Raw genomic sequence first — 20,191 nt, forward strand, 5'->3', positions numbered from 1 at the left:
CAGGTGACAGGTTTATGTCAATTGATGCAGAAAAAAATATTTGCCAAATTTTAACATCTAATCATGATAAAATTATCTGCCAAGTAGTCATAGAACGAAACTTCTTCATTTTGATAAAGTCCATTTACAAAATATCTTCAACTAATAGAGTTAATGATGAAACACTAAATGCTTTCTCCCTGTGATCAGGAACAAAGCAAGGATGGTCTACCTACAAAACTTCTATTCAAAATTGTACTAGAAGATTATTGGAAATAAATGAAACATAGGTGACTTGATTTTCCAGGTGGAAAATCCCAAGAAAATTACAAAATCTCTTAGACATAATAAGTGAATTTAGCAACTTTTCAGGTTACATTAACATACAAAAATCATTGCATTTCTATATACTAGCAATGTACAATTGGAAAGTGCACTTTGAAAATTTAAAAAGTTATAATAGCTCCCGAAATGAAATATATAGATATAAATTTAATAAAATATTTCCAGGATCTATTGCTGAAAACTACAAATATGGATGCAATAAATCACAGAAGATCTAACCTAAATAAATTGAGACATACACTATGTTCATGAATCAGAAGATTTAACAAAATAAAGATGTCAATTCTCCCTAATTTGATCAATAGATTTAATGAAATTTCTATAAAATTCCAAGGAGGATGTTCTTGTGGACATAGACAAACTGATTCTAAAGTTTTTATGGAAAGGCAAAGGAACTAGCATAACTGAACTGATTTTGAAAAAGAATAAACTTAGAGGAATCATACTTTCTGATTTTAAGACTTACTATATAGCTACACTAATCAAGACCATGTGGTACTGAAATAGACAATTACCAATGAATCTCAATGAGAATCCAGAAATAAACTCACACAAATATGACCAATTATGTTTTTACAATGTTACAAAAGCAATTTTGTCCTTTCAGCAAATGATGTTGGAACAACTGAACATCAATAGGGGGGAAAAAGTTAAACCTTCACCTAAACCTCACATCTTATACAAAAATTAACTCAAAACTTAAAAGTGAACCAAAATCTAGAAGTAAAACATAAAACTATAAAACGTTTAGAAGACAACGTAAGAGAAAATTATCATTATCTAGGGTTAGGCAAAAAATTCTTAAATATGACGCTAAAAATATAATCTATAAAACAAAAAAGTGATAAGTTGGTCTCCAACAACATTTAAAATGTTTGCACTCTCACTATTAAGAAAATGAAAGGACAATTCTCTTGCTGAGAGGAAATATTTGCAAAGCACATAGCAGACAAAGCTCGTATAACAAGAGTAAATAAGGAATTTGCAAGACTGGGTAGTAAGAAAACTAACAACCTAACTTTAAAATGTGCAAAAGACTTGAACAGACGTTTTAAGAAAGGAAATATATGAAATGCATATAAACACATGAAAAAACATTCAACATCATTAGTTATGTGGAAAATGCATATTAAAATATTGATGAAATTTTTTACGTATCACTAGAATGGCTAATTTTTTAAAGCGTGACAATACCAAGTGCTGAAGAGACTGTAGAGCAACTGAAACTTGTACACATTGCTGATAGAAATGCAAAATGAAACAGCTACTCTGGAAAATAACTCAGCCCTTTTTAGACAAAGTTAAACATGACGTACTGCGGGATGCAGAAATCCCACTCCTGGATAGCTACATTTGAGAAATAGAAAATGTATGATCACATAAAAATCTGTATATAATTGTTATGGCAGCGCTATTTGTAATTGTCCAAAACTGTAAATAATGTGAATGTCCTTCAAGGGTGAATGGATAGATAAACTGTGGTGCGTCCATACAATGAAACACTACTCAGTGGTAGTAAAGAACAAACTATCTGCCTGGCGCGGTGGCACACGCCCGTAATCCCAGCACTTTGGGAGGCCAAGGTGGGTGGCTCAACTGAGATCAGTAGATTGTGACCAGCTTGACTAACATGGTGAAACCCCATCTCTACTAAATACAAATAAATTAGCCAGGCATGGTGGCACATGCCTATAATCCGAGCTACTTGGGAGGCTGAGACAGGAGAATCACTTGAACTCGGGAGGCGGAGGTTGCAGTGAGCCCAGATCATTCCATTGCACTCCAGCCTGGGTGACAGGAGCGAAACTCTGTCTCAAAAAAAAAAAAAAAGAAAAAAAGAAAAAAGAAAAAGAACAAAATATCAATACATACAACAATTTGGACAAATCTTCATGCTGAGTGAGAGGCCAGTCTCAAAAGGTGACATACTGTGGTATCCCATTTTATGACATTCACAAAAAGATAAAATTGTACTGTTGGAGACAGATCAGTGGTTGCCAGGAGTTAGGGGTGACAGGCAATTTGCCTATAAAGGAATTGCTAGTAAGAGTTTTGTAGGTCAGGGAATTGTTTTGTACCCCAATTCTTGTGATATTTACATTAACCTATTCATGTGTCAAGATTCATAGGACTGTACACCAAAACATTATGCTGTATTATAATTTAGAAAACAAAATTTTTACACTGACAAGAAAAAATAACCTTAGCATCATGGAATTGCAGTCTAGTGGAGAAGAGGTCGGGGAGAGATGACGGTAGATAAAATAAATGTCTCAAATAAACAGAATTGGACTTGGACTTACAAAGCATGCTAATAAGTGTGTTTAGAGTCTTTTTTTCTTACAAATTTGATAGCTTATCAATTTTTCTGCAGTGAAATAGTTGCTTTCAAATTGACAGGAATTCACAAAGATATTTTATCTTAAGTAGTTAAATATCTCCTATGAAAATTTGTTTCAATATTCATTTACTTAGAGAAACTTTTCTTCATAAATATATGAAGAGAAAAAGCTGCCCAAACTTCAAAATTATTATAAACTTAAGATAATGACATTTGGATTGACTTTCTGGTTATTGCTGAGAATTTGGCTGTGTAAAAATGAAAGGTTAGAAAAATATTATCAAAGCAAAAGGAGAATTCTTTTGATAAATGATTTGAATTAAATTATGTCTCCCTCTCAGTTATTTTCTGTGCACACTTACAGTTTTTACAAGATGTTGGACAAGTGATTTTGTTCTATGCCTCAGTTTTCCTGTATGCATAATGCAGTGATAGTTATTCTTGCAGCTAATATACTTCCTGAGACCATGTCAGCATGCATGTTGCATACATACTGAAACAGAAGACTCAAAGGTCTTTGAAGAAGAGCACCAGGATCACAAAGTTTCATCGTTTTATTTTTTAAAACCGAATATATCTTTTCATCATTTCACAGTTTGAAGACTGATGAAGAAAATGTCAGAAACTTACAATTATGGAAATTAAAATATTTAAAGTTAAAAACTGTCTATGTAGCAGAAAATAAAGAAGAGAGATTAGTTTATGCTCTCTTTTTAAGTTTGAAAACCCACATCAAAAAATGAAAGAAAATCTAATCACAGATGCCAGAGTTTGAAGACTATAAGAAAAGCCGCGTGGAGGAAGAAATATGGACATACTTTAAGCTCTTTTAAAAGATACAGAGATTAGCCAGGTGTGGTGATGAGTACCTGTAGTCCCAGCTACCTGGGAGGCTAAGGTGAGAGGATCACCTAAGCCTAGGAGGTCAAGACTGCAATGAGCTGAGGCTGCACCATTGCACTCCTCAAAGAAAAAAAAAGAAAGAAAGATAAAGATGTCATGAGATATAGATATTTCTACCACATTGGGAGAGCTAGTATATATGATTTTAATATGGTTGTTTTAAGAAAGTAGATCTTCAGTAGAAACTAACATGCATGCTTGCTGCTTTCCCCTAAAAAACACATATTTCAATATTGATAAGAACATATATAGTTAAATAACATTAAGAGCAATCTTTAAAATGTCATTGTATTGCTATAGTTGCACCATATAAAGGAGATGTACATATGTATCACATTGGATGTGAACACCTCAACTGTGGTCACTTACTACACTGTCCAATAAAATGTATGTATGTATGTACATGGCTTGTATGGAGAACTGTTTAATAAATATGTTGATTACTTGATAGCATGTTTTACAATATTACTTTTCATAAAAATGAGAGACGTGATATTTGCTGCTGTTAAACAGCATGTTCACAATATTTGCATTTACTGAGCAAGAGCTAATGGTAACAGAATTTCTGTGTTAACACAAATATCTGGGCAGCTTATTTCAAGCACAGTTTATAATTATACATTCTAAAGATAAACTGAAGACTCTGCAAAATGTCATGTCTGCTTTTGGATGGCCTTTCCTTAAACATTTTTGTTGGCACTACTATAAAGCGTTAAGACTCTGGAACTTGTACAATATAGGAAAAAAGAATGTTATATTAGGTATGGTTATAAAAGATGCTAATATTATCCAATATAGGGACTCAGCACATAGAGAATGCAAAGAAAACCTTAGCTCTGATTTCTCAAAAGGAATGCCATTGTAAGAGACGTTTCTAGTGTCACGAGAGAAATTCAGTACTTTCCTTCTTAACATTATTAGTCAAGGGGTGAAAGTAAAATCTTGAAAATTAAATGATCCATGGGATTATATTTTTAATGTGCATTGGAATTTTGTATTGTTCCAAGTGCTAAACAAGTGTACCATGTTTGCTTTTTAAGTTTACTACTTTTCCCTCTTTTAATTGTAACAAAGTTTTCAAAGACAAAAAATGAACAAAGACCAGCAGTCCCAATTGTGCTAAGAAGCAAGGTAAGAAGCTTGGCTAGTTTCCACTACAGCATACTTTGTAAATGTGTTCCTTAAACCCTTAAGGTAAGACTTAAAAAAAAAAAAAAAAAAAAAAAAAAAAGGACAGTTGTCAAGGATGGTTGATTTTTAAGGCTTAACTACCTGAGCAATGTTCATTTAAAATAACATATGAGTCTCAATCCAAATGATCTAAGCTGAGCAAACGGCCGCTTTGTCCTTCCCTTCCAAAGGAAGTTCTGAGGTGCTACGAAATCTATGAGAGTGAAATTTCTTTGGTTAGTGCTCTTTATTCCTTTGTGATAATTTTTTTTTTTCTGCATAGCTTTAAAAAATTGAAGCCTATTGGAAACCTTCTTATAAGAAACCTTCCTAGTCAGAGAGTTCAACTTTTTTCTTTTCTTCATTCATGAAAATGCAGATCCACTGAGAAAGGGAATAAGGTAAAAGTGTCATTTTCCTTTGGGAATCAGGTTTTTCTGTCAGAGGAATAAAGGCCTTTCTTTCCAGGTCAACTCCTGCTGTGCTGAAGGCTGGGAATCATTATGCCCTTTGGATGTGGGCCCCAGCTGTGGGCCTCTGTGATGGTGGTAGAATCTGGAAGTCAGAAGCCCACATCCTAGATCAGCTGCTTTGCTGGGCTGACTTTCCTCAGTGTGATCCTGCATCCCAAAGTCCTGACTTCCCCAGAGAACTCGGGGTGTTCTCCCAACGTGCTGGGCTTCTGGGAAGAATCTCCTTAGGTGGGCAGCCCCAGATGCCTCCTTCTTAAGTTGATCTAAGTGACTCCACCCTGACTATCAACCCCCAAGTGTGAAAGGTCACAGTTACTCCTGAGAGAAACACCGAGTTGTTCCTAACTCTACTTTGGTTTCTTAGAACACGTTTGCTTCTGGTTGAAATGAACATTTTCAGTAAAGTTTTTTTGTTTTTTTGTTTTTTTTTTCTGCATCATTTTTGTTTTTATTTTCTTAAATCTCTGTTTTGGGTGAAGCATTACCACAGAAGTCTAGTGTCATTCAAAAGTACAATTGGAAGCTTTGAATGTAACCCTCATCCAATAGCAGACATTTAAAAAATCACTCTCATAAATGTTTTAAATGTGTTCCAAACAGCACTGACCTCCTCAATAGATAATTTTGTTAAAGGACTGGGCTTTGGCTGGTTTTTTTTTTTTTTTTTTTTTTTTTTTTTTTTTTTTTTTTTTTTTTTTTTTTTTTTTTTTTCTGACTTGTTGATTTAGAGACCAGCTGCCTCATAGGAAATTGTGATCAAAAGCTATAAAAGCAGACCATAAATATGTCAAATGCATGAGTAGGAATTGGGAAACTTGATTTGTCCTGTGATTCAATCTGGGTTAAAGATTGGTGCCACTTGAAATTACTATCCTTAGGGAAGTCATTAACAACCCCCCAAATGTTTGTATGTGCCTGTATGCAAGTGTATGTTATATATTTACAATTTCATCCCATGTTCTGTCTCTCCAGTTTTATGATTCTAGATTTGGTGACCTCTGACTCCTCCTTCTCTATTCCTAACACTGTGTAACTCAGAGAGGATCAGGGAAGCTAGGATGTCCCAAATGCAATTTCATTACATTAAAGAGAATACATTATTTAAGAAGTAGAAAAAATGGGATGAGTGTGATAAAATGATTTAGTGCAGGATGGCGGATGTAGTAGAGACAAGGGGCACAGACGACGAGCTTCCTGTGCAGCAGGGTGAGCGTGAATTGTGCCCAGGAAAGTTCTGCAAATAAGTACTGTCTAGCCCGGGCTTAAAAGGCAGATTAGAATTAGCCAGATGAAAGTGAGCAGGTAGGACAAAAAGTGTCGCAGAGGGAATAGCAAAGAACAAAGCCCATGACTCCCGAGAAAGAAAAACTACTTTTATTTATTTTAAACCTACAATAATAACTGTTTCTCAAAAGGGTATAGGAGACGAATAATTGAAATATGGCAGAAAGTGGGAATAAAAGGTTTGGCTAATTGGACTATACCCTCCCCCTATTCTTAACTTATTCACTGGTTTGATATTTAATTGCTCTCTAAGAGGATATTGACTGACTCTAAACCAGTGAATTCTGCAACTAGGTAGTATGAGATCTACTTGAAAAATGTGGAATTTTCAGTAGGAACATAGTAAAATTTTGAAGGAAAGAAATTCTGAGAATAAAATAAGATTTTATTCACTTGAATTCTATTTCATGGTGAGCTTAAGGAGAAGAGAAAGCTTTTCAAAAAATGCTATATTTTCTCTCTTTTCTAAATTGGCCCTTTATTCTATATTGTCCTATTCTCATATATATCAATGATTCTAAAAGTGTGGTCCTGGGACCAGCACCATCACCTTTCACAGAGAGCCTGTTAGAAATGCAAATCCTTAAGCCCCATCCCAGGCCCACTGAATCAGAAACTCTGGGCATTGGGCGCACCAATCTATGTTTTTCCACTCCCTCCAGGTGATTCTCATGGGTATCAAAGTTTGAGAATCACTGATCTCTACTTTTCATGTATTTTGTACAAAACACTTTATATTATCTTCTTATTCATTACATTAATTTTGTAGGCATGTTTTCTTTCAATAATTAACTTTTAAATTCCTTATGGACAGTAATCCTATCTTTGTACCAGCTCTATGAGATATAACTGAAATACCATAATCTACATATTACAGTATACAATTGGATCCATCTTGACATACATATACATCCATGAAACCCATACCTTAAATCAACATAATAAACAGGGATCTCACCCCAAAAGTTTTCTTTTATAATCCTTTTCTCTGACCCCTTTACTGACCTACTTCCCCGATCTCAAGGGTAATCACTTATCTGCTTTTTGCCTGTATGGATAAGTCTGCATTTTGTGGAGTTTCACGTAAGTGAAATCCTACCATATGTATTCTTTTTTATCTGGTTTGTCTCAATCAGCATAATTATGTTAACATACATCTCTGTTGTTGAATCAATAGTTAGTTCCTTTTTATTACTGAAGTACCATCAAATTGTATAAGCTACAATGTGTTTATTCAGTTACTGTCAGTGGATTTTTGTGTTATTTTAACCTGGTCTTTGGGGGGGATCACGAGGTCAGAAGTTTGAGACCTGGCCTGGCCAACATGGTGAAACCCCATGTCTACTAAAAATACAAAAATTAGCTGGGCTTAGCGGCGTGCACTTGTAATCCCAGCTACTCAGGAGGCTAAGGCAGGAGAATCACTTGAACCCAGGAGACGGAGGTTACAGTGAGCCAAGATCACGCCACTGCACTCCAGCGGGGGCAACAGAGCAAGACTCCATCTAAAAAAAAAACAAAATTGAAGCTGTCACAAGTCTTTGCATAGACATAGACTTTCATTGCTCTTTGGTAAAAACCTGAGAGCAGATCATATATTAAGCGTATGTTTAACTTTTCAGAAAACTGTCAAGCTGTTTGTATTCCAAAGTAGGATCACTTTACACTCTCAGTAACAGTGTATGAGAATTACACTTGCTCCAAATCCTTAGTTTGATCAGACTTTTCAATTGTATTCATTCTAATAGATGCGTAGTAGTATGTTGTAGTTTTAATTTGCATTCCCCTAATGACTAATGATGTTGAGCATCTTTTCATGTGCTCATTTCTCATTTGTATATCTTCCTTGTTGAAGTTTCTGTTCTAATCTTCTGCCCACTTTTGTATTAGGTTTTTTGTTTCCTTCTTATTGAGTTTTGATAATTCCTTCTATGTTCTAGATATAAACCCTTTATATGATTTTATGATTTGCAACATATTCTGCTAGTGTTGGCTTGTCTTTTCATTCTCACAACAGTGTCTTTTAAAGAGTATACATTTTTAATTTTTATGAAGAAATTAATTTTTATTAATTTGATATTTTATGGGTTATGCTTTTCATATTGTACCTAAAAGAAAAAAATTTTGACTAACCCAGGTTACAAGAGTTTTTCTCATGTGTTAATATTTTTGTGGGGAACATGTAGTTGAGTGTTGCTTTTTTGTCCAATCTAACAATCTCTACTTTTTAATTTTTTTTGCTTTTGGTACTTTTAATTGACATATAATAATTATACATATGAGATGCAGTGTGATATTTTGATACATATGTACAATGTGTAATGATCAATGTTAGGATAATTAGCATATTCACCACTTCAAACATTTAGCATTTATTTGTATTGGAAACATTCAAAATCGTCTCTTTTAGCTATTTAAAAATATACAATAAATTATTGTGAATTATACTCTGTAATTCTATAGACTATTACTTTTTAATTAGAATATTTAGACCACTTATATTTAATGTGTTTATTGATATGGTTAGGTTTAAATCTAGCATTTTTCTATTTATTTTTTATTTATTTCATCTTTTTTGTTTTATTTCTCTTCATATTTTTACCTTCTTTTGAACTAATTGAATAAATTGATTCCATTTTATGACTTCAGTTGGCTTATTAGCTATAACTCTTTGATTTATTGTTTTAGGATTTATAGTATACATGTTTTACTTATCACACACTACATTCAACTCTACCTCTTCATTTATCATTTGAGATTTGCAATAATATATTTCCATGTTTCTTCCCTCGACCTCTGTGCTATTCTTTTCACATGTTTTGCTCTTACATTTATTATAAACCCCACACTACATTGTTATTGTGATTTTTGTTTAAATAGTACGTTGTTAAAGAGATGTACTACTAATAATAACAAATAAATTAACCAACGTAGTTACCATTTCTGGTGTTCTTCATTCTTTTCTGTAAATTCATATATCCATCTGGTATCATTTTCTTTCTGTCACAAGGACTTCCTTGAACATTTTTGTAGTGCAGTTATGCTTGTGATGAATTATTTTCAGCCTTTGTATATATGTAAAAATATATTTTGTTGTTTTTGTTTTCAAAAGCTATATTTCAAATTCTCAGTTGACAGTTTTTTCTTTCTTTTAGTATATTGTTCCAATATATTGTCTTCTTGCTTTCACTCTTTCCAATGAGAAATATCTATTTTATTTACCTTCAGGTCTCCACATAGTGTATTCTGTCTCTGGCTACTTTTGAGATTTTATACTTTACCAGTCATTCTGAACAACTAGTTTATGATATGCCCTGGTGTCATTTTCTTTATGTTTCTTATTTGGGGATTTGCAGAGCTTCACTAATCTGTAGGCTTATAAATCTCCCTTGCCTCCAATTTGGGGACATATAAAATATAGTTATAATAATTGTTTTAATGTCTTGGTCTGCTATTTTCCTTCCTTCCTTCCTTCCTTCCTTCCTTCCTTCCTTCCTTCCTTCCTTCCTTCCTTCCTTCCTTCCTTCCTTCCTTCCTTCTTTCTTTCTTTCTTTCTTTCTTTCTTTCTTTCTTTTTCTTTCTTTCTTTCTTTCTTTCTTTCTTTCTTTCCTTCCTCCCTTCCTTCCCTTCCTTCCCTTCCTTCCCTTCCTTCCCTTCCCCTTCCTTCCCTTCCTTCCCTTCCTTCCTTCCTTCCCCCTTCCCTTCCTTCCCTTCCTTCCCTTCCTTCCCTTCCTTCCCTTCCTTCCCTTCCTTCCCTTCCTTCCCTTTCTTTCTTTCTTTCTTTCTTTCTTTCTTTCTTTCTTTCTTTCTTTCTTTCTTTCTTTCTTTCTTTCGACAAAGTCTCGCCCTGTCACTCAGGCTGGAGTACAGTGGAGAGATCTTGCCTCACTGCAACTCTGCTTCCCAGATTTAAGCAATTCTTCTGTCTCAGCCTCATGAATAGCCGGGATTATAAGCATGTGCCACCATGCCCAGCTAAGTTTTTGTATTTTTAGTGGAGACAAGGTTTCACCCTGTTGACCAGGCTGGTCTCGAACTCCTGGCCTCAAGTGATCTGTCCACCTTGGCCTGCTAAAATGTTGGGATTACAGGCATGAGTCACTGCACCTGGCCTTTGTCTGCTATATCTAACATGTAGGTCGCTTTGGGGTCTGTTTCAATCAATTGGTTTTTTCCTTCTCACTTTTGGATTATATGTGCCTGCTTCTTTTGAGTGACTGGTAACTTTTGATTGGATGCCAGACATTGAGAATTCTGTCTTCTCATATGTTGGATATTTTGTATTTCTGTTAATATCCTTAGCTTTTTCTGGAATGCAGTTATTTGGAAGTAGTTTCATCCTTTAGATTCTTTCTTTTAAGATTTGTTAGGTAGATGGGAACAGGGCTCAGTCTACAGCTAATTATTTACCATTTTTGAGTAAAGACCTGTCTGTGTACCCCACCTAATGTACCATGAATCATGAGGTTTTTCCAATCTGGGTGATGAGAGCAAGCACTATTCCTAGTCTTATGTAAGCACTGGGCACTAGTACCTCTAAACTTTTTAATGATTCCTTTTCCAGACTTCAGTAGTTTCCTTGCATGCATGCGCTGCTTAATATTCAGTTGAACACTTGAAAAGGACTATCTGCAAATCTCCAGAGTTCTCTATCTTTGCAGCAACGTCTTCTCTAGTACTCTATTCTACTCTTGCCTTGATTTTCTGAGCCTCTTAGATGTGTCTCCTGAATGGAAGGAGTCTGTTGGCCTCTGCCTGACTTCACCTTTTTGCGTTTGGCCTGGAGCCTCTCTCAAGGGAGTGAACTGAGATGATCATAAGTCTTACCTTATTTGTTTCTAATCTCTTAGAGATCACTATATCTCTTTACCTCATTCTAGGATCTTACACATTGTTCTGGGTATTTTGTTTGTGTTTTTATTATTTTAAATGGGAGGGTAAGTCTGATCCTTGTTGCTTTATCTTGGTTAAATGCGGAAGCTACTGATCCTATTTGATGCTTATTTTACGTAGTAGAGTTTCTCACACAGCGCTGGAGGATAAAGTAATAATACACATTCACATTTATTGAGTATTTTTCTAAACATTGTACATGGACTTACTGGATTCTCACAACAACCTCTGTATTTTACAGATGCAAAACTGAGGAATTAATGGCTGGTCCAAAGGTCCATGCCAACTAGGGTCAGAGCCAATATATCAGTACAGGTTGCCTGAACTCATCTCTTAACCTTGCTTCACAGAACTGCTCTCTTTTACAAGATGCCACCATGGAAAGTCACCTTAAGAATGGGTCACAGCTGGGGACATTTATTGAGTGTCTTCTATGTGATCAGTACTGTGATTCAAATCTCAACTCTGCCACTTAGGCCAATCACCAAATCTTCCTGGGCCTCAGTTTCCTCATTTGTAATCAGAGAATGATCATCCCTGCCAAGAGAGTTCTTGTGAGAATGCAATAAAAAGGCAAATGTGAAGAAGCTAGGATAGTGTCTGGCCCCTTTACCAAAAGCTTGCTGAGTAAATATGTTAGGTCTGGCCATGCCCAGCATTTGAGAGTCACTCACTACTAATCAGAAAATAAAGCTTTCAGTGCAACTCTAATGAGGTCACACAACAACTTTATTTAATTAATTATTTTATTTTATTTTTGAGATGGAGTTTCACTCTTGCTACCCAGGCTGGAGTGCAATGACGTGATCTCGGCTCACTGCAACCTCGGCTTCCTGGGTTCAAGCGATTCTTCTGCCTCAGCCTCCCAAGTAGCTGGGATTACAGGCACCTGCCACCACACATGGCTAATTTTTTGTATTCTTTTAGTAGAGATGCGGTTTCACCTTGTTGGCCAGGATAGTCTCGAACTCCTAACCTCAGGCAATTCACCTGTCTTGGCCTCCCAAAGTGCTGGGATTACAGGCGTGAGCCACCATGCCCAGCCTTAATTATTTATTTTAATTACAATGTATTATGATTTAATTTTCAGAGAGTTTTCATATCCATCTTCTCATTTCATCTTTACAATTGTGCTTGAAAAAGGAGCTATTTTTCTCCCTATAAATGAAGAAACTGACACTCAGAGAGTTTACAAGATTTGGTTGAGTGAGACCCAAGATTCACAGGTTTCAGGGCCAAGGTTGCAACTCAGACTTTCTGACTTATTTTAGTTCTCCTTATACCATGGGGGAAACGTCAGTCAAAATTTGAAAATTTTTTTAAGAAAGTTAGTGAACTTTTATGTGGGTATATTTATATTCTGTATGTTATAATTAAAGCTCAAATAAAGGGTATTTTTCCAGTAAATGGGTATGTTGTATTTGGTGAATGAATCCTTATATTGCTAAGAATGAAGGGACATTTTTTTTTTCTTACTCTGGCTTTGTGGAAAATTAGCATCTGGACTACACTTAGTTTTCAGAATGCCCTGTGACTCTCTGGCATGGTCCCCAGAGAAGATGAGATACACAGAGTTGTAGAATTTGATTTTTCTTTCTCTTTCTAGACTTTTATGTTGTGTGCATTTTTAAAGAATACTTTTAATGTTTATTTTTAAATATGATACTGTGTGGATGATATTGGTACATTTCGTTTTATGTGTCCAGAATTTAAACCTGCAGGCAATAGGAGTGTTGAAGTGAAATTGGCCCTAGACAGTTAATAAATTCTAAGCAGAGATGCATAAATCTGCAAAGAGTATTTTTTAAAGTTCCCCCCCCCCCAAAGGGTAGTTAAGGGAGAATAGGAAAGAAATGTCTTCAGAGAATTGTTTCCTATCAGTTCAGAAAATAGAGAAAAGCACTGAGCAATGCCCAGTGCTGGTTAGCAGATTGTCATTTTTAGGTTTGATGTTCCAGGGTTTAATTGTCTTTCATGTGAACAATAGCAGACACTCTCTGGTGTGCTATGCTAGCATGATAAAAGGGGGTCGTTCTTGCATAGCAATGCCTTTTTTTATTATTAGCGTAAAAAATTAGCAAGCTGGAAGTCGTTAGAAGGAGTTCCACTGGCATTAATTGTAATGCAGCCTGAATTTGTTTGCAGACCAGTGCAGCAAGACAATAGCAAGGAGAAAAAAAAGAGCAATATTAATAGCCTTCTACTTATTGTATCATTTTAGTGGGCCTTAATAAGGTGTCTGCTGTCAACTGGAATTTATTTTTTAAAAAAAGACATAGTAATTGATGTATTGCAGTAAGTATGGATGAGGGCTCAACTTGATTAATGTATGAGTTGGCTTTTTAAGGCATTTTAAAAAGGCTTCTTAACTGGGTCTTAAGAGACTGGCACAAGCCCACTGTAAACTACCTCTTTGCAGTTGGAAAATAGCCTGACAGCTGCTGATGTCTCTTGTGGGGTTTTCTCTTTTTTCCTCTTCCTGATCAGAGAAAACTGAAGTAATATACTCTTCGTCAATAATTGCAGTGCTTAAAAATCTTATAAAGGGATTTTGACTCTTCTCTCCAGAGATAACTTTCCAAAGGTTAAATTAGTTTTACTTGTGTGTGCTTCAAATATCACCACTTTCAATAAGGAGTGGATTTGGTTTTTAAATAAGCTGCTATTTTGTGGGTTGCTTGAACCCAGACACTTTGACAGAAATTGTTTTGATGTCAGAGATGGACTTGTTCCAAAAGCAATTTCAGGTCAAGATGAATTTCTTCACTCTCAAATCGCTTCTGTTCGTTCCAAGGGGTGTGTGTGTGTGTGTGTGTGTGTGTGTGTGTGTGTGTGATGAAGAGAGAAGCAGAGACAGACATACTGATTAAGCAACTGGTAATATCTATATGGAAATGTAAAGAGCATACTTTCCAGGAAATTTTCCTTTACATCAGTTTGAGATCCATTCATCTGTTTTTCTTGATATTGAACACACTGTGTATCGACTCTATTCTATATTTTCTTTTCATAGAAAGTTTTTTTTTTTTTTTTGTTTTTTTTTTTTTTTTCATAAGAAACAAAGCAAGTGAGTTACAATTCCAGGGAAGACCGGGAAAAAAAGGAGAAAATCGAATCCTTTGCCTCTTTGGTATCCATAGATGTCAACACAATGCCCCAGGTAGTAGGTCACCTCTTTTGATGATAACAAAAAGAAGACATTTGAAGAATTCCAAGCTGGCTGAAACTATCAGACTATCACTGTGCAGCACTGGAGGAAGCACCTCATCGTTATTCAGCACAACTGCCTTCACTCGAATTGAGATAAAGTCCATAAACATGAGAGAAAGAAATGAGAATGGAAAGAGTGGGAGGGAAAACACTCTGCATAGTCCTTTGCACAACTGCATTTTCAAGTGGGGAACTGTCACTAGGCGTGTTGTGCAGATGCAGCAGCTGCAGGATCTTTGCAGCTGCATTTATCTGGTTGGTTCACAGGTGTTTTGCCTTGCTGGGGAGCAGGGGAGGGGGCAGGCGGAGACACCTAACTGGGTGGATTAAGTGCAGATGTGTCCCAGAGAGGACTCTTCCTTCCACGTGCCACTGACTCAGACTTATTGGACCTTGGCAGACTCATTGCGGCCTTGGCAGTATCATCTTTACATTAAATTCAAAAAGCATTTTGTTTTGCATTTTAGCTGGCCTCAGGTTCTACCTTACCTTTTGAATTTGTACATGTTTTTTAATCTGCCAGAGTTGGACTTTTATTATCTGTAAAATGGAGAAATAATATACCCACAGAGATTTTCTTCTAACAATTAAATGAGATAATTCACAGAAAGCTCCTTTCCCAGTGATTGGCACCAAAGAAGCATTCAAGTCAGCTACAGTAACAGCAGCAACAACTTTGAAGAGAGAGCTACTGTTTATTGTTTCTTAGATGTGGTTGCCAGGAACATGGCTTTGTACCTAAGCCCTGTTATTGTTCAAGCCAACTTTTACATGTTTTTGTTTCAGAGTATTGAATCCAAGTGTCATATCAGTGGCCCATAGGTCCTAAATGATTTTGAAAAAAGCGTTACCCTTTCCTCTTCAGGGTGAGAATATATATGGGACAAATTCTTCCAAAATGGAGCCTGACATTGACCCATAGAGCTTAAAGCCTAACCGGACAGACTCTCCAGTGAGGAGCTTTCTGTTGGTCCACGGGCATTTGCAGAGGACCCAGCACTTCTAGAGGATTGTTCAGTGAGACCAAAAGTTGAGCAGCCAAACATGAGCAAAAACTCTATGCTTTATGAGCATCTTATAAACCAATATTTTATTCAAAAGTCAGTGAAACTTAACATGTAAAGTGCTTGCTTACCTCAGCTCAATTTTGTCAAAAATTTTTTTTGCTTGCCTTCCAGGAGTTTATAATTTCACTGTAGAAATAAAACACAAAAGATACGTTAAATTGTCAAAATGTGTACTAAACGATGAAATGCTTAACAGAGAAAGTGAGCTACTTTTTGCAATTATATCAGAGCTCTGGTATCCATCAGCCAAGACTACCGTACAGCCGTAAGTAGTTACCTCAGGCTCTGTATAGACATGATCATTTCTCCTGCCCTGAGAAGTGAAAGTGGAAAGGGTGAGTGCTCTTAGTCTGGGCAGTTAATTAACTTGCATTTCCACAAAATTTATGAGTTCCTGTTGATCCTCAGGCTTGTGTACACATTTGTCTACCTACCTGGTATTCGTTGGATGCTTCAAGGCGTGTAAAAATGGAGAAGACAACTCCCTGATCTTCAAGAGTATTACTGTCTAGTTAGAACTACATCTAGGGAGTTTTTTCCCTTTTTTTTTTTTTTTGATGGACTCTCATTCTGTCCCCAGGCTGGAGTGCAATGGTGCGATCTCGACTCACTGCAACTTCCGCCTCTGGGGTTCAAGGGATTCTCCTGCCTCAGCCTCCCGAGTAGCTGGGATTACAGGCACATGCCACCACACCCAGCTAATTTTTGTATTTTTAGTAGAGACAGGGTTTTATCATGTTGGCCAGGATGGTCTCCCTCTCTTGACCTCATGATCCACCCGCCTCAGCCTCCCAAAGTGCTGGGATTACAGGCATGAGCCCCCGCGCCCGGCCACATCTAGGGAGCCTTTGTGGCAGCTGCAGAAGCAGCCAGCTGAGCCTAACTCCCAGCTGATTCACAAGGTAATTGATGGCATTGTGTCTGGGCTCATGCTCTATGTCAGGATTAGCACAGTGTTTCAGTTTCAAAGGAAGGCACACATTTTCTGAAAGGTATAAACAGACTTTTAAAAAACTATAAATGGTGAGAAGTGTATGTCCAATGAAAAGATAGAAAAGCAATTGAATCAGTTGAATCATTTCACCAAGAAATTATCATGAAGTGCTTGAAATGCAGGAAAGATGAAATAAAAACAGATGAAAGCTAGAAACAGCACTCAAAGCAACTCGCTGTAGAAGTTTGCAGAAATGAATGCTTTATTGGTGCTTGGGGGATAAGGAATGGCATCTTGGAGGACCAGTGAGTTTACCCGGTCTTTGGAAGAGAGGTAACATGTGATGGGTGGATACAGAGTGTGGGAGAAAGGGGTCTTAGTGAGTCTGTATGTTGCGGGAGCATTGAGGGTTCTTGGGCTGCATGCATAAAGACAAGGAAGCATGTGAAAGAACAGAAAAATGGAGGAGCTAGAGTGAAGGTGTGTGTAGAAACTGAGTGTAATTGCTAAATACAACACTGAATTGAAGACAAAATAGGAAAGATCTCAAATGTTACATAAAGGAGTTTGGACTTTATGATTTCTCATGTTAGAATGTGTGCCATTGAACTTTTTTTGAAAGTCGGACATGGCATGATCCACGCTGGATATTTCGGAGCGAACCGGCAGCATGTGAAAGGTAGGTTGATAAAGGCATAGGATCTACTCTGAAAGTGAAGCCTCAATCAGACGGACTTGTCATTTTTCTTTGCTACCAGTCAGCCAGTTGGTCTATATACACTGCTCTACAGTGTGTACAAAAGAGGTTTGGTTATTTCTACCATTAACTTGATTCAGTCCTTTAGCATAATGCATACCTGTCAGAGTATAAACATTTTTGATATGTGTTTATGTCCTTGACTAAGATGTACAGTGCTACAAAGTTTGAGAACTCTTTGCAAAGGACAGGGGTTCTAATAGGCTGAGATGCAGGCTAGAAGCACTTTTATAAAATCTCACAATAAGTAGGTAGTACCTGGTGCATATTAGGTTTCCTGGGACCTAGAAAAGTAAGTGAGGCCATGGTCAGAGTGACTCAAATGTGTTTCAAGAGAGTCAAACAATTAAATCTTAATGCAGAAAGAGCCCTGGTGGGAAGTAAGAAGATAAGGTAGGATGAGTCCTATCTCTAGAACTAAATGCCTGGACTTTGGATTAGATTCTCTGACATTTAGGACTTCAATACCTTAATCTGAAAAATCAGATTATTCAACTTTTTTTTTTTGCTCAGAACTTCTATGCTTTTTGAGCATCCTATAAATCGAATTTTATTCAAAATTCAGTGAAACTTAACATATAAGTGTTGCTTGCCTCTGATCAATTTTGTCTTATATTAAACAAGATGGTATGAACAATTTTTTTTTCTTGCCTTTCAGGAGTTTACAATTTCATTGTAGAAATAAAACACAAGATATGCTAAATTGCCAAAATGTGTACTAAACAGTAAAGTGCTTAACAGATAAGTGAGCTATTTTTTTGCAATTATATCAGAACTCTTTGATCTTGTTTATGTCTTCAGTTGCTAATTTGTGTACCACGGTTTCTACTCCAAAGAATTTCTTATACAATGTCTTGCCTACCTTGGTTGTGTTCACCATCTTGATTAACTAATAGTGGTTTTTCACTAATATTATTGTAAGAGAGTGCCAAGAACCCAGAGTATATCAGTACTGCCTATGAAGAAGCCAACCTTTACCACTAATCTCTTTAAAGGTGGTGACGATGAATTTCAAGAGTGAAGGACTTGGACAAAATAATACTTTTAAAGGGGTATTTCTTAAGTCTCAAATAAACCAAGCATAAACAACCCTTTTGGGAAACTCTTTTTTTCTTTGCTTTAAATCTTTATTCATCTATCCGACAAACTTCTCAACAACAATAGGTTGCATGTCATTCTTTCTCAGATTGCTTTTCTTTCTTACTGTCCCTTCTAAGGGCTCTCTGTCAAAGTTTTGAATTCTCTTCTTTGGACCAATCCATTGGTGATTTTTTTGTATTTTATTATTTTGTAAAGTTGATATCAGTGTGGCCCTACTTGAGTGACTTTTCTACTCTTCCTAAATACCAGTTTCCTAATATTTGTTTGATGGGTCTTGTTTATTTGTATAATGTTCACGAAAATAAAAGGATCTTCAGCAAGGTCAATGAGAGATGCACATTTCTGCAAATTAGCAGCCAACAGTAGTGTCTTAGTTCGGCCTGCTGTAATGAAGCACCATAGACTGTGTGGCTTATAAACAACAGAAATTTAATTTCTCACAGTTCTGGGACTGAAAGTCTGAGATCAAGCTGTCAGCATGATCAGGTTCTGGTAAGGGCCTTCATCCAATTTGTAGACTGTCAACTTCTCCCTGTATCCTCATACAATGGAAAGAGGGCAAGAGCGCTCTCTGGCCTCTTTATAAAGGCACTAATCTCATCCATGAGGGCTCCACTCTCATGACCTAATTACCACCCAAAGGCCTCACCTGACAATACCATTACATGGTGAGAAGTGGAGAGGATTTCAACTCGTGAATTTTGGAGGAATGCACACATTTAGTCCGTAACAAGTAGTTCTCTCCTAAACTAATGTTTTCAAAACTAACTTTGATGCCAAAACAAGAAAAGCAGCAAATGCATCTTGTTGGTTTCAGGTTGACTGACTCAAAGCACACAGCTTTTAGTAATGAGTGGGCACTCTGAGAAGTGTAGTTAATCTTTCTTTACAAAAAAATTATCTTTCTAATTACTCATAGATCTTTAACCTTTCTTCCAGTCCTGCCGGGATTCTAAGGGTTCAGAAAAACATACTTACATCATGATATCTGATAGATAGTATAGAATGTATTCAATAAAAACAAAATATCATGTTGGCAGAGTAAGTGTTATACATACTAGATAAGGAGACTACACATCTAAACACATGCATGTAAACCATACCTGTTTTAGTGCTTAGACACACATTTCTAGAGGGCCTTATCTTCCAGAAAGATAAAACATTTATCAGCACTTTACATGATAGCTTTGATAAAATATTGTGATATTATCTAAGCACATCTCTTTCTTAACTAAGCAATATTTCCATAGATCTTTTGTCCCATTCATTCTTGGTAAATGATTCATCAATAGATTCAATGAAAAATATGAAACTTATGATCAATATCATCAATCTTATTCCCATTTTGTAAAACAGCATGGTATTTATTACAGATCACAGGAAGAGTTTAATTCCTAGGGGAAATGATATATATCTTTTCATATTAAACTCTGCTACATATTAAACTCTGCTACCTTTAATTTTGCATATATTGAAATGTCATCAAGAAAGGCACCTTTGATTATTGGAATAAAGGAGATAGGAGTACAGTGTATTATGTAATTACTAGGCTAAACATATACATTATATATTTCACTGTATCTTATTTTTAGCCTGTTTTCAGACATGGTGCAATTTCTACATAAGGTTTTGGTTTAAAACTACCTATGGAGAGTTGGGTAGTGACTACATCTTTTCAACAATGCAAGTGTTAATAAAGTTAATGCCACTCACACCAAAAATAATATGTTTGTA

General features: G+C 36.2%; 1 protein-coding gene across 8 annotated transcripts in view; it reads left to right on the forward strand.

The window, feature by feature from the left end:
* The window catches only part of ESRRG (estrogen related receptor gamma), a 643,046-nt gene that overhangs the window by 270,764 nt on the left and 352,091 nt on the right, over positions 1-20,191 (forward strand). The gene's annotated exons all lie outside the window — the stretch shown is intronic.

This window comes from Macaca thibetana, chromosome 1 (assembly GCF_024542745.1).
Source record: "Macaca thibetana thibetana isolate TM-01 chromosome 1, ASM2454274v1, whole genome shotgun sequence".
Taxonomy (NCBI): Eukaryota; Metazoa; Chordata; class Mammalia; order Primates; family Cercopithecidae; genus Macaca; species Macaca thibetana.